This window comes from Oncorhynchus gorbuscha, linkage group LG06 (genome assembly GCF_021184085.1).
Source record: "Oncorhynchus gorbuscha isolate QuinsamMale2020 ecotype Even-year linkage group LG06, OgorEven_v1.0, whole genome shotgun sequence".
NCBI classification, from domain to species: Eukaryota; Metazoa; Chordata; class Actinopteri; order Salmoniformes; family Salmonidae; genus Oncorhynchus; species Oncorhynchus gorbuscha.
This window is the reverse complement of record NC_060178.1, coordinates 24,555,623-24,569,881: the sequence shown is the minus strand read 5'-3', so window position 1 is coordinate 24,569,881 and position 14,259 is coordinate 24,555,623. Positions and strand designations below refer to the sequence as shown.

The window sequence follows — 14,259 nt, the reverse complement described above, 5'->3', positions numbered from 1 at the left end:
GATACATACAACAACACAGAGTTACACATGGAGTCAAACAAACATACAGTCAATAATACAGTAGAAAAATAAGTATATATACAATGTGAGCAAATGAGGTGAGATAAGGGAGGTAAAGGCAACAACAAAAAAAGGCCATGGTGGCGAAGTAAATACAATATAACAAGTTAAACACTGGAATGGTAGATTTGCAAAAATAACGTGATCAGCACATGCACAGAAGCTTTGGGATCTTTACTACAGAGAAAAATAGGTCACAGAAAATTCGGATTCACAACCACTCCGTTGTTAATTTTCAGTCACTGGTCCTATTTTGACAAAACATGTTTCCGCCCGGTTTCGAACCGGGGACCTTTCGCGTGTGAGGCGAACGTGATAACCACTACACTACGGAAACTGAAAGGTGTTGCCAGAAATAGAGTTACAGAATCTCACCACGTGATGTGACAGCATGCATATCGATTATTTGAACAATCTGTTACTCTTTATGTTGACTATCATTTCATATATTCAATTTCTCAGATATATTCCGTTTTCCATTTCAGGTCTTTAAATTTAGATTCAAAACCAAAAGACAACATCCAGGTACTTTGCCAGCCCGAAAAGGTAGAGGGGGAAAAAGAAAATGAAATACTCTCTGTGGTAAACAGAAGCTATCGGTACCAACGGAGAGGTTTCTGAAGCCAAAGTGGCTCAGTTTTGATTCGATTTAGGTTCTGAATGAAAGTTGGAAATATGTATTTTCCGTATGTTTAAAATACACATTTTACAGAACGTCGAAAAAGCCTATTTTCCAGACGTTGAAAAATACGTATTTTTTCCTGGTGTTGAAATCCCGTTCATTCTTGGTTCTGAATCCAATTTGAAAAAAATACTTCATTTATAGACATCTATGTTTGGGCCAAATCAAAGCTGGTCCAGACCAGACGAAATCTGAAACAAACATAGACGTCTAAGATTGTTCGAAGATTTTTTTAAACCGAACTTTGGTGGAGTACCGCAGCTATGTTTCTCTCCAACAGCACCCTGGAGAGGCGCGCTGGGAATGGACATTCAACATATTTTGTGCCCCTGCCTTTGTCAAAGTGGGCACTGTTTATCACAGAGCAGCATCAGCGCTCAAATAAAAAGCCAAATATGTCACTGGTTGAGGGAAATTGTCATTGTTTTGAGGCAGAACTATGTGAGGTTTTATGTCTTGTTGTTAGAGGTGCGTCATGGTTAGTTTAGCTCAGAAAATAACGCCCTCGTCAATCTCCCGTCATAGGCTGCTACCGAATCCTGTCTAATTAGCGGGTCGGCGGTGGCTAAAACTCTGGAACATGTACTTTGTTCGCCTCTATAGATGCTGAAAGGCTGTGAAGGACACGTTAGAAGGGATTGCGACAAAAAAAACGTGATTTGGCCACCATAAGAATATTTTTTAGAGCAGATAGGTAGGCTAAACTATGTATTTTGCCTAGTGGTGTAAACGGTTGAGTTTTGGCCACTTGAGAGAAAAATGCAGGTGTGTTTTTGTCTTACAGTAACGTAATAATATTATATTCGGTTGTGTTATGTAGAATAATATCATTATGTTATCTTGCAGACATTGACTCAGTTTTGATCTAACTTTTAAAACAAGCACCATTTGCCAGAGTAGCCTGTTCTCTAAGAGTAATAGCGTGATCCGCACATGCACAGAAATTTGGGCCACAGAAAAAATCGGATCCGCAGCCACTACGTTTTCAGTCATTCGTCCAATTTTGACAAAATATGTTTCCGCCCGGTCTCGAACCGGGGACCTTTCGCGTGTGAGGCGAACGTGATAACCGAAGTGGGATGCGACCGCTCGCTCGCTCCAACCCGGAAGTCCATTCATTTTCATTCATTTTCTGTGTATCAAGTTTACAAACTATCACTTAAATTCCACAAAAGTTTCAAATATTGAACTTCTCAGATATTCAGATTAAATTCAGTTCTAAATTCGGATTCAAAACAAAAGATAACATACTGGTACTTTGCCAGCCATAAACGGTTGAGGAGGGCAGAGAATCAAACGCTCTCTGTGGTAAACAGAAGTAGGTGCTGAGCAATTAAGTGCTGAGCAATTAACATTTGTTATTTTTGTTTTTTTTAAACAGATTTAGCATCGAAAACATGGGAACTACAATTGACTATAATCAATTGCGCGACTATAAGGTGAATGCACCAATTTGTAAGTCGCTCTGGATAAGAGCGTCTGCTAAATGACGTAAATGTAATGTAAATGTACTTGTCCAATTATAAAATTGATTAAATTGTGTATTTTTCTCAATCTACACACATAATGACAAAGTGAAAACAGGTTTAGACATTTTTGCAAATGATTTAAAAATAAAAAACAGAAATAACTTATTTAAATAAGTATTCAGACCCTTTGCTACGAGACTCGAAATTGAGCTCAGGTGCATCCTTTTTCCATTGATCATCCTTGAAATGTTTCTACAACTTGATTGGTGTCCACCTGTGGTAAATTCAATTTATTGGACAGGATTTGGAAAGGCACACACCTGTCTATATAAGGTCCCACAGTTGACAGTGCATGTCAAAGCAAAAACCAAGCATGAGGTCAAAGGAATTGTCAGTAGAGCTTCAAGACAGGATTGAGTCGAGGCACAAATCTGGGGAAGAATACCCCAAAAAATTCTGCTGTATTGAGGGACGGGAGAGAGAGCTGTGTGCAGAGGAGGGGGTCTGTGCCACAGTGTGTCGGGCGAGCGGGCCTGTCTGCTGTGAGCTGCAGACTGTCGACGTGGCTGAATGGGGGCAGCAGCAGGGACGGGACACAGACCTACAGCCAGTGCTACAGTGGGTAGAGGCGCAGGTGAGGCCACCATGGGAAGAGGTGACAGAACGCCGCAGCCCGTCTGGTGTTCAACCTTCCCAAGTTCTCTCACGTCACCCCGCTCCTCCGTTCTCTCCACTGGCTTCCAGTTGAAGCTCGCATCCGCTACAAGACCATGGTGCTTGCCTACGGAGCTGTGAGGGGAACGGCACCTCAGTACCTCCAGGCTCTGATCAGGCCCTACACCCAAACAAGGGCACTGCGTTCATCCACCTCTGGCCTGCTCGCCTCCCTACCACTGAGGAAGTACAGCTCCCGCTCAGCCCAGTCAAAACTGTTCGCTGCCCTGGCCCCCCAATGGTGGAACAAACTCCCTCATGACGCCAGGACAGCGGAGTCAATCACCACCTTCCGGAGACACCTGAAACCCCACCTCTTTAAGGAATACCTAGGATAGGATAAGTAATCCCTCTCACCCCACCCCCCCTAAGTTTTAGATGCACTATTGTTAAGTGACTGTCCCACTGGATGTCATAAGGTGAATGCACCAATTTGTAAGTCGCTCTGGATAAGAGCGTCTGCTAAATGACTTAAATGTTAAATGTAAATGTAAAGGTGACAGCGCTCTCGCGACCAAAGGGTTATGGTCAAAGTTTGAGAGACTGTGGCTGGCTGATGGCGTGCTACAGCTGGCATCGAAGGAGTCGGCTACGGGAGAGGAGGCAGGTGGTGGTCCCAAAAGCATTGCGGGAGGCTGTGCTCCAGAGTACTCATGGAGTGGTGGGGACTGAAAACTTTGGGGTCACTGCACCGCCTCCGTTAGGGCTTTTACTGGGGGCAGCACAAGAGCGATGTGGAGGACTTTTGCCGCCGCTGTGATAACTGCACAGCGAGAAAGGGCCCCCCAGGCCGCTCTCAAGCTCATCTCCAACAGTTCCAGTGGGGGCTCCCATGGAGAGGGTGGGAGTGGATGTAGTTGGGCCGTTCCCCACCACAGACAGTGGAAACCGCTGGGTGCTTACGGTCATGGACTATTTCACAAAATGACCCGAGGCCTATGCTCTGCCTGACCAGGAGGCAGAGACCATCGTCAACACCCTGACAGCGGGGTAGTTCAACAGGTTTGGAGCTGCAGAGTCAATCTACAGCGACCAAGGCAGAAACTTTGAGTCCCGTGTGTTCGCCACCATGTGTGAGAGGCTGGGTATGCACAAGACCCGCACTACTCCTCTCCATCCTCAAAGTGATGGCCTTGTGGAGCGCTTCAACACAATGCTTGTACAGCAGCTGGCCATCGTCTCTTCCAAACACCAGCATGACTGGAACAAGCACCTGCCTATGGACCTCATGGCATGACGCTCCACTGTCCAAGACTCCACCTGCTGCACGCCTGCCCTCCTCATGCTGGGGAGAGAGATCCGCACCCCTGCGGAGATGGCGTTTGGTCGGCCCCTGGATAGCCCTCATGTTCCCCTGGGGCCGGAATATGCCCGGAGACTCCAGGACCGCCTGGAGACAGCCCACACCTTCACCAGAGAGCAGATGGAAGGCACTTTGTGGCTGGGGAGCTGGTCTGGGTCTATAGCCATCTGAGGAAAAAAAGGCAGATGCCCCAAGTTGGACAGTCACTGGGTGGGACCCTGCAGTGTCCTGGAGAGGGTAGGGGAAGTTGTTTACCAGGGAGTCCAGGCACCCACCCCCAGTTGCCGCAGACAAGGATCCAGACAGCCCACTCCCCCTGTCTCCCTCCCTGTGTTACCACGTTGCCAGCCAGAAAAGGTAGAGGAGAACACGTAGCAAACGCTTGCTCTGGTAAACAGAAACAAGCGGTACCAAGGGAGGGGTTTCTGGAGACAATGTGGCCTATTGACTTTATTTTCTTGTGAATTTTGGACTTTTGGAACCGTTATAAGCTTTTATGACCCCATTCCCGAAAGCTAAGACTCTCCAGAACATGTATGCTGCGGCTTCTGTTCCCCTCTATAACGCTCACTTTTGATTACATTTTCATTCGTCAGCCGCCAATTGACAATACAAAAGAACAATAGTGACAAAATGTGCAACCTACGAATACTGTATTTATTTGTTTAATTTCAGACATTGGCCATTGCCTGTGCTGCCATTTACTTTTTGAAAATTTGTTTCCGCCCGGTCTCGAACCGGGGACCTTTCGCGTGTTAGGCGAATGTGATAACCACTACACTACGGAAACTGAACACACCAAGCATGAATCCTAATTATTATTGTTAATGTTGATTGAGAAGCACTTGGGACATTGAAAAATGGCCTCTTCCACTGAAATAAAATGTACATTGAAGTCTATGTCATTATGCTTCAATTATCATGAAGGCATACACACAAGGATCATTTTGAAATTTTATCCAGTGTATATTTTTTTATATATAATTTTGAATGATTTATCTTGAGGACAAAAAAAGAACACTTTTAGTGATATTGACCTGGCCACTAAAAGAGGGAAAGCCCATGAAACCAAGGTTGAAGGTTGATTCTTTATCCTCTAAGATAAAGCAGCTAAAAATGCTTTTGCATTCCTTCAAGCCCCCTAAGTAAGGGGCCTTCTAGCACTGCCTCCAGCATGGGGGACGCAACAGAGGACTTTAGTGACCAGGCTAGAGCTTGACGACCCTCAAGCCACAGCCCCGGCAGTTAACCTGTTCTTTAAGAAGGCCCCGGCAGCTACACCATTCAGTGAGCCACCTTCACCGGCTGACCCGTGGGCTCTCGCCCACCCCAGCAAGGATAGGACGCAAAACATGGGCTGGACTATATGCCTAAGGTGGATGAATACATAGAAGTGCTGATGCTCTCCCCAGATGAAGCCTGCTGCCCCAGACCTCAGTGCAGGTCCACAGATGAGCTACTGTCACGGGCCTACGACACAATGGCCCGCATTGGGAACCCTCTCTCAGTGCTCATGCTAGCACAGAACAGGATGCTCCTGCCAGAGCACGCAGACCTGGACCTCTGCAACCTGAATGACGCATCTCTTCAAGCGTTTGCGTTCAGGAACAAAGAGCAAGGCCTGGTTGGTGGAGAGCTGCAGAGATGGTTGTCCTTATGAAAGGTTCTCCCATTTCCACAGAGTAACTCCAGAGCTCTATCAGAGTGACCATTGGGTTCTTGGTCACCTCCCTTACCAAGGCCCTTCTCCCCCGATCTCTCAGTTTAGCCGGGTGGCCAGCTGTCGGAAGAGTCTTGGTGTTTCCAAACTTCTTCCATTTAAGAACGATGGAGGCCATTGTGTTCTTGGGGACCTTCAATGCTGCAGAAATGATTTATTTGGTACCTTTCACCAGATTTGTGCCACGACACAATCCTGTCTCGGAGCTCTACGGACTATTTTGTCAACCTCGTGGCTTGGTTTTTGCTCTGACATGCACTGTCAACTGTGGGACATTCTATAGACAAGTGTGTGCCTTTCCAAATCCTGTCCAATCAATTGAATTTACAACAGGTGGACTCCAATCAAGTTGTAGAAACATCTCAAGGATGACCAATGGAAACAGGATGCACCTGAACTCAATTTCGAGTCTCATAGCAAAGATCTGAATACCTTACACGTACAGTTGAAGTCTGAAGTTTACATACACCTCAGCCAAATACATTTAAAGTCAGTTTTTCATAATTCCTGATATTTAATCCTAGTAAAAATATCCCTGTCTTAGGTCAGTTAGACATTTTTAAAATGAAGTGGTGATCCTGTCTTTTTATATGGTGGTTTTGGAGCAGTGGCTTCTTCCTTGCTGAGCAGCCTTTCAGGTTATGTCGATATAGGACTCGTTTTACTGTGGATATAGATACTTTTGTACCGGTTTCCTCCAGCATCTTCACAAGATCCTTTGCTGTTGTTCTGGGATTGATTTGCACTTTTCGCACAAAACTATCTCTAGGAGACAGAACGTGTCTCCTTCCTGAGCGGTATGACGGCTACGTGGTCCCATGGTGTTTATACTTCCGTACTATTGTTTGTACAGATGAACATGGTACCTTCAGACGTTTGAAAATTGCTCCCAATGATGAACCAGACTTGTGGAGGTCTACAAAATTGTCCTGGGGTCTTGGCAGATTGTTTTTGATTTTCCCATGTTTTTCAAACAAAGAGGCACTAAGTTTGAAGGTAAGCCTTGTAATACATCCACATGTACACCTCCAATTGACTCAAATGATGTCAATTAGCCTATCAGAAGCTTCTAAAGCCATGGCATCATTTTCTGGAATTTTCCAAGCTGTTTAAAGGCACAGTCATCTTAGGGTATGTAAACTTCTGACCCACTGGAATTGTGATACAGTGAATTATAAGTGAAATAATCCGTCTGTAAACAATTGTTGGAAAAATTACTTGTGTCATGCACAAAGTAGATGTCCTAAGCGAATTGCCACAACTATAGTTTGTTAACAAAAAATGTGTGGAGTGGTTGAAAAACAAATGTTAATGACTCCAACCTAAGTGTATCTTCCGATCTTCCGACAACTGTAACAAAACTGTGGAAATAGTGAAGGGGTCTGAATACAGTGGTTCCTCCTTTAAAGGTTTTGTGATACTGCAGCACACCTTGCTGGCTGCGGCAGCATTCTATGACACGTTATTTTATTGTCAGCCATTTTTTCATTAATGCAAGTCAGTGCTAGTTTGATCACCAGAGGGCAAATTTGAGAAGCATTTGATAGTCTCCCATATTGGCATTAGAATTTAAAACCTTTTTTGTAATACATAGTACATGGGATTGATTAAGAAATTTGGCTTAATTAATTTGATTAATATTATGGTGTTCCTATTCCAAGGAAAAACAAAACCCTTAGGGTTTCAGTCAGGATGGAAAGTATTGCTGTACAACGTGATAGTCGGGGGTAGGCTACAGCAGATTGGAGAATTCTAAATTAATATCTAAGGGACATAACATTTCCATACCCTAATTGTAATGTAACCAATACTAATTTCTTCTACAGGAAGACCTACAGTATATCTAAAAATATTTTATTCGATGACGTGACTCTCCACCAATAATTACATTTAGAGGATTGGAGGATTCTAAATGAATATCTAAGGGGCATTTTCCGTTAGGATCTGTGAGAATATCTAAGGTGCTTTTATAAACTTCTAAGTTGACTAATAATAATAGCTTTGTTTAAAAACTAACAATATTTTGGAGATTGTTTTCATGTAACCTAGAGTGAGCGAGAAAAAGGCAATTCTTGAACAAGGGGTGAGATTCACTAATTTGTATGTAATGCCAGTTTGTTATTTAGAATGATTTATTTTTGGAGAAACCTAACTTGATTATTTAGCAGACATCACTGGCTTATATTCAGTCAACACATACATTTTAAGAATATCATGAAATATAATTGAACATTTTCATTTCTCCATGCTTGTCACAGAGCAGCGTGAAACGGTGCTGAAATAGTGTTGACTAGGAAATGTTCCCACTGTTCTGTTCTTAGCGCCAGTCTGCACGTTCAAACTAATTAGATTCTTCAAAGTAGTCACCCTTTGCATTGATGATAACTTTGCACACACTTGGCATTCTCTCAACCAGCTTCATGAGGTAGTCACCTGGAATGCATTTCAATTAACAGGTGTGCCTTGTTAAAAGTTAAGTTGTGGAATGTCTTTCCTTCTTAATGCGTTTGAGCCAATCAGTTGTGTTGTGACAAGGTAGGGGTGGTATACAGAACATAGACTTAGTCTTTTACCAGTAGGAGTAGCAGACAACACTGCTACTCCTACTGCTCTCTCTTCGTCCGCCCACGTGTTCTCGCACACCCCGAGAGCTTCTGGTCAGCGGGGTGGTGGCACCGGGATCCTCATCTCTCCCAAGTGGTCATTCTCTCTTTCTCCCCTTACCCATCTGTCTATCGCCTCCTTTGAATTCCATGCTGTCACAGTTACCAGCCCTTTCAAGCTTAACATCCTTATCATTTATCGCCCTCCAGGTTCCCTCGGAGAGTTCATCAATGAGCTTGATGCCTTGATAAGCTCCTTTCCTGAGGACGGCTCACCTCTCACAGTTCTGGGCGACTTTAACCTCCCCACGTCTACCTTTGACTCTTTCCTCTCTGCCTCCTTCTTTCCACTCCTCTCCTCTTTTGACCTCACCCTCTCACCTTCCCCCCCTACTCACAAGGCAGGCAATACGCTCGACCTCATCTTTACTAGATGCTGTTCTTCCACTAACCTCATTGCAACTCCCCTCCAAGTCTCCGACCACTACCTTGTATCCTTTTCCCTCTCGCTCTCATCCAACACCTCCCACACTGCCCCTACTCGGATGGTATCGTGCCGTCCCAACCTTCGCTCTCTCTCCCCCGCTACTCTCTCCTCTTCCATCCTATCATCTCTTCCCTCCGCTCAAACCTTCTCCAACCTTACTCCTGATTCTGCCTCCTCAACCCTCCTCTCCTCCCTCTCTGCATCCTTTGACTCTCTATGTCCCCTATCCTCCAGGCCGGCTCGGTCCTCCCCTCCCGCTCCGTGGCTCGATGACTCATTGCGAGCTCACAGAACAGGGCTCCGGGCAGCCGAGCGGAAATGGAGGAAAACTCGCCTCCCTGCGGACCTGGCATCCTTTCACTCCCTCCTCTCTACATTTTCCTCCTCTGTCTCTGCTGCTAAAGCCACTTTCTACCACGCTAAATTCCAAGCATCTGCCTCTAACCCCTAGGAAGCTCTTTGCCACCTTCTCCTCCCTCCTGAATCCTCCTCCCCCTCCCCCCCTCCTCCCTCTCTGCAGATGACTTCGTCAACCATTTTGAAAAGAAGGTTGATGACATCCGATCCTCGTTTGCTAAGTCAAACGACACCGCTGGTTCTGCTCACACTGCCCTACCCTGTGCTCTGACCTCTTTCGCCCCTCTCTCTCCAGATGAAATCTCGCGTCTTGTGACGGCCGGCCGCCCAACAACCTGCCCGCTTGACCCTATCCCCTCCTCTCTTCTCCAGACCATTTCCGGAGACCTTCTCCCTTACCTCACCTCGCTCATCAACTCATCCCTGACCGCTGGCTACGTCCCTTCCGTCTTCAAGAGAGAGAGAGTTGCACCCCTTCTGAAAAAACCTACACTCGATCCCTCCGATGTCAACAATTACAGACCAGTATCCCTTCTTTCTTTTCTCTCCAAAACTCTTGAACGTGCCGTCCTTGGCCAGCTCTCCCGCTATCTCTCTCTGAATGACCTTCTTGATCCAAATCAGTCAGGTTTCAAGACTAGTCATTCAACTGAGACTGCTCTCCTCTGTATCACGGAGGCGCTCCGCACTGCTAAAGCTAACTCTCTCTCCTCTGCTCTCATCCTTCTAGATCTATCGGCTGCCTTCGATACTGTGAACCATCAGATCCTCCTCTCCACCCTCTCCGAGTTGGGCATCTCCGGCGCGGCCCACGCTTGGATTGCGTCCTACCTGACAGGTCGCTCCTACCAGGTGGCGTGGCGAGAATCTGTCTCCTCACCACGCGCTCTCACCACTGGTGTCCCCCAGGGCTCTGTTCTAGGCCCTCTCCTATTCTCGCTATACACCAAGTCACTTGGCTCTGTCATAACCTCACATGGTCTCTCCTATCATTGCTATGCAGACGACACACAACTAATCTTCTCCTTTCCCCCTTCTGATGACCAGGTGGCGAATCGCATCTCTGCATGTCTGGCAGACATATCAGTGTGGATGACGGATCACCACCTCAAGCTGAACCTCGGCAAGACGGAGCTGCTCTTCCTCCCGGGGAAGTACTGCCCGTTCCATGATCTCGCCATCACGGTTGACAACTCCATTGTGTCCTCCTCCCAGAGCGCTAAGAACCTTGGCGTGATCCTGGACAACACCCTGTCGTTCTCAACCAACATCAAGGCGGTGGCCCGTTCCTGTAGGTTCATGCTCTACAACATACGCAGAGTACGACCCTGCCTCACACAGGAAGCGGCGCAGGTCCTAATCCAGGCACTTGTCATCTCCCGTCTGGATTACTGCAACTCGCTGTTGGCTGGGCTCCCTGCCTGTGCCATTAAACCCCTTCAACTCATCCAGAACGCCGCAGCCCATCTGGTGTTCAACCTTCCCAAGTTCTCTCACGTCACCCCGCTCCTCCGTTCTCTCCACTGGCTTCCAGTTGAAGCTCGCATCCGCTACAAGACCATGGTGCTTGCCTACGGAGCTGTGAGGGGAACGGCACCTCAGTACCTCCAGGCTCTGATCAGGCCCTACACCCAAACAAGGGCACTGCGTTCATCCACCTCTGGCCTGCTCGCCTCCCTACCACTGAGGAAGTACAGCTCCCGCTCAGCCCAGTCAAAACTGTTCGCTGCTCTGGCCCCCAATGGTGGAACAAACTCCCTCACGACGCCAGGACAGCGGAGTCAATCACCACCTTCCGGAGACACCTGAAACCCCACCTCTTTAAGGAATACCTAGGATAGGATAAGTAATCCCTCTCACCCCCCCTTTAAGATTTAGATGCACTATTGTAAAGTGACTGTTCCACTGGATGTCATAAAGGTGAATGCACCAATTTGTAAGTCGCTCTGGATAAGAGCGTCTGCTAAATGACTTAAATGTAAATGTAAATGTAATTCTCAGAGTAAAACAGACATTATGAAAGCTTAACCATGTTTATTTCTTCCCAGAGGGTCAATACCGCTGCATTAGACCAAACATGTTTCCACCACCACAACTATATATACTCCAATTTAGGGACTCCTCCTCTCCAATCCTTACATCTTTTATGGTTAGACAGGAAGACGAAGTAATAGGGTGATAAACCTATAAAACACATACAACAACACAGAGTTACACATGGAGTCAAACAAACATACAGTCAATAATACAGTAGAAAAATAAGTATATATACAATGTGAGCAAATGAGGTGAGATAAGGGAGGTAAAGGCAACAACAAAAAAAGGCCATGGTGGCGAAGTAAATACAATATAACAAGTTAAACACTGGAATGGTAGATTTGCAAAAATAACGTGATCAGCACATGCACAGAAGCTTTGGGATCTTTACTACAGAGAAAAATAGGTCACAGAAAATTCGGATTCACAACCACTCCGTTGTTAATTTTCAGTCACTGGTCCTATTTTGACAAAACATGTTTCCGCCCGGTTTCGAACCGGGGACCTTTCGCGTGTGAGGCGAACGTGATAACCACTACACTACGGAAACTGAAAGGTGTTGCCAGAAATAGAGTTACAGAATCTCACCACGTGATGTGACAGCATGCATATCGATTATTTGAACAATCTGTTACTCTTTATGTTGACTATCATTTCATATATTCAATTTCTCAGATATATTCCGTTTTCCATTTCAGGTCTTTAAATTTAGATTCAAAACCAAAAGACAACATCCAGGTACTTTGCCAGCCCGAAAAGGTAGAGGGGGAAAAAGAAAATGAAATACTCTCTGTGGTAAACAGAAGCTATCGGTACCAACGGAGAGGTTTCTGAAGCCAAAGTGGCTCAGTTTTGATTCGATTTAGGTTCTGAATGAAAGTTGGAAATATGTATTTTCCGTATGTTTAAAATACACATTTTACAGAACGTCGAAAAAGCCTATTTTCCAGACGTTGAAAAATACGTATTTTTTCCTGGTGTTGAAATCCCGTTCATTCTTGGTTCTGAATCCAATTTGAAAAAAATACTTCATTTATAGACATCTATGTTTGGGCCAAATCAAAGCTGGTCCAGACCAGACGAAATCTGAAACAAACATAGACGTCTAAGATTGTTCGAAGATTTTTTTAAACCGAACTTTGGTGGAGTACCGCAGCTATGTTTCTCTCCAACAGCACCCTGGAGAGGCGCGCTGGGAATGGACATTCAACATATTTTGTGCCCCTGCCTTTGTCAAAGTGGGCACTGTTTATCACAGAGCAGCATCAGCGCTCAAATAAAAAGCTAAATATGTCACTGGTTGAGGGAAATTGTCATTGTTTTGAGGCAGAACTATGTGAGGTTTTATGTCTTGTTGTTAGAGGTGCGTCATGGTTAGTTTAGCTCAGAAAATAACGCCCTCGTCAATCTCCCGTCATAGGCTGCTACCGAATCCTGTCTAATTAGCGGGCCGGCGGTGGCTAAAACTCTGGAACATGTACTTTGTTCGCCTCTATAGATGCTGAAAGGCTGTGAAGGACACGTTAGAAGGGATTGCGACAAAAAAAACGTGATTTGGCCACCATAAGAATATTTTTTTAGAGCAGATAGGTAGGCTAAACTATGTATTTTGCCTAGTGGTGTGAACGGTTGAGTTTTGGCCACTTGAGAGAAAAATGCAGGTGTGTTTTTGTCTTACAGTAACGTAATACTATTATATTCGGTTATGTTATGTAGAATAATATCATTATGTTATCTTGCAGACATTGACTCAGTTTTGATCTAACTTTCTAAAACAAGCACCATTTGCCAGAGTAGCCTGTTCTCTAAGAGTAATAGCGTGATCCGCACATGCACAGAAATTTGGGCCACAGAAAAAATCGGATCCGCAGCCACTACGTTTTCAGTCATTCGTCCAATTTCGACAAAATATGTTTCCGCCCGGTCTCGAACCGGGGACCTTTCGCGTGTGAGGCGAACGTGATAACCACTACACTACGGAAACTGAAAGGTGTTGTCAGAAATCGAGTTAAAGAATCTCGTCACGTGATTTGACAGTATATAAATACCATGTTTGACTAATCTGTTACTCTTTATGTTGTATATTTATATATTCTACGTAGACTATGGATTCTTGTTTAATGTAAATTACTTTTGGACCAATCAAATAATTATTTTCCCTATTGTAGTATTTGAATGGAGTGATTTCAGTGCCAACAGAAATTGTATTTGAATTCATTTTTTTAAATTTGTAATGCCCAAATTTAATAATTTAATTCATAAATTGAACTTTGATATCATGATTTCAAACTGAATTAAATGGCAATGTAATTTCAATGTAATAATATTTATTTATTGAGTTTATATATATAAATGCTATATTTATATATATATATATATATATATACATTACATTACATTTAAGTCATTTAGCAGACGCTCTTATCCAGAGCGACTTACAAATTGGTGCATTCACCTTATGACATCCAGTGGAACAGCCACTTTACAATAGTGCATCTAAATCTTTTAAGGGGGGGGTGAGAAGGATTAGAGAGCGGAGGAGCGGGGTGACGTGAGAGAACTTGGGAAGGTTGAACACCAGACGGGCTGCGGCGTTCTGGATGAGTTGAAGGGGTTTAATGGCACAGGCAGGGAGCCCAGCCAACAGCGAGTTGCAGTAATCCAGACGGGAGATGACAAGTGCCTGGATTAGGACCTGCGCCGCTTCCTGTGTGAGGCAGGGTCGTACTCTGCGGATGTTGTAGAGCATGGTGGCATTCCAGAGGGGCATCAGACATCAGAGACTGCTTTACGGAGAAATGGCTTACTGGGAAAACGCTATACAGGG

At 45.0% G+C, this 14,259-nt stretch overlaps 4 non-coding genes across 4 annotated transcripts; all 4 read right to left on the bottom strand.

The window, feature by feature from the left end:
- Positions 1-324: 324 nt before the first annotated feature.
- Positions 325-397, bottom strand: trnav-cac. The gene has a single exon. It is a non-coding gene; the product is annotated as a tRNA-Val (tRNA).
- A 4,548-nt stretch (positions 398-4,945) lies between these two features.
- On the bottom strand, positions 4,946-5,018 carry trnav-aac. The gene has a single exon. It is a non-coding gene; the product is annotated as a tRNA-Val (tRNA).
- Positions 5,019-11,909: 6,891 nt separating this feature from the next.
- Positions 11,910-11,982, bottom strand: trnav-cac. Its single transcript has one exon. It is a non-coding gene; the product is annotated as a tRNA-Val (tRNA).
- Positions 11,983-13,343: 1,361 nt separating this feature from the next.
- trnav-cac lies at positions 13,344-13,416 on the bottom strand. The gene has a single exon. It is a non-coding gene; the product is annotated as a tRNA-Val (tRNA).
- Between the last annotated feature and the right edge of the window lie 843 nt (positions 13,417-14,259).